Source organism: Ursus maritimus, unplaced genomic scaffold (genome assembly GCF_017311325.1).
Source record: "Ursus maritimus isolate PB19 unplaced genomic scaffold, ASM1731132v1 scaffold_15, whole genome shotgun sequence".
Taxonomy (NCBI): Eukaryota; Metazoa; Chordata; class Mammalia; order Carnivora; family Ursidae; genus Ursus; species Ursus maritimus.
This window is the reverse complement of record NW_024423897.1, coordinates 26705957-26709551: the sequence shown is the minus strand read 5'-3', so window position 1 is coordinate 26709551 and position 3595 is coordinate 26705957.

The window sequence follows — 3595 nt, the reverse complement described above, 5'->3', positions numbered from 1 at the left end:
GAACATCAACATTTAAAAACCTGCTAGAGGGACGCCTGCGTGGCTCAGTCAGTTGAGTGTCTGCCTTCAGCCCAGGTAATGATCCCAGGGTCGTGGGATCAAGCCCTGCATCAGGCTCCCTGCTCAGTGGAGAGCCTGCTTCTCCTCCCTCTGCTGCTCCTCCTGTTTGTGCTCTCTCAATCTCTTGTCAAATAAATAAATAAAATCTTTTAAAATAACTATAATTAATTAATTAAAATAAAAACCAGCTAGAAAAGGTTGAGGTGGAAAGAAGACTGGAAGAAATGACCAAAGAGGATGAGAAAAAGTGGTAAATGTGCCATTGTCAATGCAAAGGGAAGGGAGTTTTAAAAAAATGGAAAGACCATTTGAATGCAATCAGAAGATCAAGTGTTGAAAATACTGGGGAAAAAAAAAACTCAATACACTGATAGGAAGGGGAACAGAACTATTTCAAAAGAATTATAAGAAGGGATGGAAGCCAAATTTGAGAGAGTTGGGGTGTAAATAAACGAGAAATATGAAAAGTGAGTGGAACAACTACTTTGTTCTTCTATTAAATGCTGTAATTAAAGAGGAGAAATTTAATGGTAGCTGGACGACTTGATTGTGTGTTGCTGCTCTTATTGTCTTAGGTGGTAAGACAGCGGAGTTGAAATGACGCCAGCAGACAAAGAGATAAGATTGAAATAAATAGTCTAAGAGTTCCCACGTATGACAGGTGCTTCTTTTTTGTCCCAAGGAGCTTCATGTTAATCTTTGATAGTGCTGTTTGGGGAGTAGGGGTATGAAGAGGCAGGAAATTTATTCTTACTGTTTCCAATCTCTGAAGGATTTTTTTTTTTTTTGATGCTCATGGCACTTGGGTCAACCTATTACTGTGATGATCAGTAGAAATTGTGTAGCAATATCCAGGAAGCCAAGAAAGCTTTGCTTCTGTCTGCATCAGAGCCCCCTCAAGATGGCTAAGATGAAATTACAGCTCCATTCCCAAATTCTGCTTATTAGGCTAATCTTCTGCAGACCTAACATAAGCCAGGTTATAAGATGGAAAACCATGTTGTTCAATGAAACAGCAAGAGTTCTCAAAAGAAAAATAAACCATAGAGAATGTGGAGAAAGTACCTTTGACTTTTTCTATTCTCTCTTAATTCACAGACTTAGACCTTTGCTATATGTTCCATCTTTCTTTTTTTTTTCCCCTCCCGTTTTCCATTTCAAGCTTCCAAATCTGCTCCTCCTCATCTGCTCTCAGGAAATTCATCCTTGCTTCCCCAATTTTGTATTCCTCCCTTCCCCATCATTCTTATATTCAATCTTGGTCTCTTTTGTGCCTTACAGAGTGAAGTGTTTCAACTTAGTCCAGATGATAACAAAGGCTTCTTTTTATTTACTTCTTTTGATTCAAAATAGGAAGTGCTAAGGCCTGTAAGCAAGAAGTGAGGGTAAAAGCAGATGCTCCCATTCTGGCTTACTTCCCTATCAGGGCGAGCTATGACTAAGTTTTTCACTCGTTTACCTAAAACTCAAGCTTATCTTAACAAAGAAATGTTATGAATGTTATTTCTGTGGTAATACAGTCTATTCTTATTTGCGAAGAATATATTCCTTCTTGGACCATGATTTTGATTTGACTTTTGTGGGACAATTACAAGACCATTATTTGCAAATAATTTTTTCCCCCTTGGGTAAGGTATTATAGGCTCCACCATACTAGTGTAAACAACTCTTTCCTTTTGGGCCCTCCAAATCTCTCCTTACACAGAATAAGGGCAGAGTGGTCTCCAAACCACTATCCTTCTTATCTCTGAGAAATTTAGGATGTGTGGGATCCAGAGCAATGGCAAAAAGACTGGCTATAGAGGGAAGATGAACAACTTCTCTTAAAGACGGGAACAAGGAGAATATATGTGCAAATGTCCAAAAATTAAAGAACATTTGAGTTAATTTCTATCTCATGCTCTCTATTTTCTCTGTGATGGAGAAAATATGCCCATTTGTGGAGAGTAATTAGAGTGGAATGGCAGATTCAGTGTTTTGAAGGGAGTGGAGAAGGTTTAAAATAGTTTTTGTTGCAAGTACCAGCAGAGTGAGTCAACTGGAAAAACAGAATTTCTGTGTTGATTAAGGAGCATATGAGACTGGTAATCATAAACTGACAGTGGTACCAATTTATTCTAATGCATACTTTCTTGAACAATAATCAGCTGCAAAATAATAGAAAGTAGGGAAATATTTTTGTTCACCCAGGGTGGGGGTTTTGCCAAATTGATAATATAAGAAAGAAGCAAGATTGTTACTGAAATGATAGACCATGGAACCCAAACTGAATGTGAACAAAAATAAAAGGAGAAGGGGACCAGATTGATAGAAAGAGGAGAGTCTCCTAGAACTCAGGAAAATGTCCCAGTAGGGATATTTGAGCTCTCAAGCTGGAATAATAGAACATTTTTATCAGGGAATCTCATGCTCTATCTCAATGACTTTGGGTGGAAGAGTTAATTCTGGTGATGTCAGTGTTCAACATGTGATTTCGGTCGTGTGGATGAAGTAACATTAAACAAATCAAGAAACATTAATGTCAGGGAATTGGGTGAGTCAGTCCCGTGGATATTGAAATGTCCACAGATGAGAGAGAAAACCATGAGTCATGTGCCAAAGTTTACACTTTATGAAGAAAGAGCTAATGATTCAGCTATAGAACACTAACTCCAATAAATAGGCTATTTTTACTTATTTTATTTCATTTTATTTCATTTTAAGTAGCTTCCATGCCCAACATGGGGCTTAAACTCATGACCCTGAGATCAAGAGTCTGATGCTCTACCAACTGAGCCAGCCAAGTACCCCTTTATTTTAAATAGGTGAATTGGGGAATAATTATCTGAAGAAGCAATCAAGAACAAGGAGGACACCAACCTCTCCTCTAAACCATTAATCAAATTGAAGAATTAATACAATTATGGAAAACAATACTATAAAGAAAATTCTAAAATGCTCCACAGAAAACACTTTAAATAAAATGGTGGATTTTTTTCTTAAAAATCAAATTTCTTGTAATTTCATTAAAAAATTAAATAGAAATGAATATATTACAGTGAAAATAATTTTAAAAGTCCTAGTTATTTTTCGCATTCTTAGGTTATTATTCTTATATCGAAAGATAGGGAAAATCTTCATGGAGTCTTGAGTAAGAGGTGCCATCTGAGATACTGTGTGGATGGGGTAGAAATGCCAGGCAAACCTTCCTTAGTGAGCACATGAAATGCATAGCTAACATTAAAGAAGAGACACAGTCAATTAGTTTTAATAGTATGGGTATTCGGGAAGATTTGTTTAATGATGACACCCTCATTTTACTGAATCAATACCAGGGAGTGTTTTACAATGAAATGTCTCTCTCTTGTGAGTAATTTACAATAAATAAATCCATAAATCTATCAAGACAGAAAATAAAGCCCCTTTACTAGTCTGAGAATCTATAAGATATGCATGGTTAAAGATCAGCAAGAACTTTCGACACCAAAGTTCCAGGTCAGCAGATGGGTCACTGGAACTCTAGCAGTAAATTTGGGAAAGGCTGTTCAAAATGATT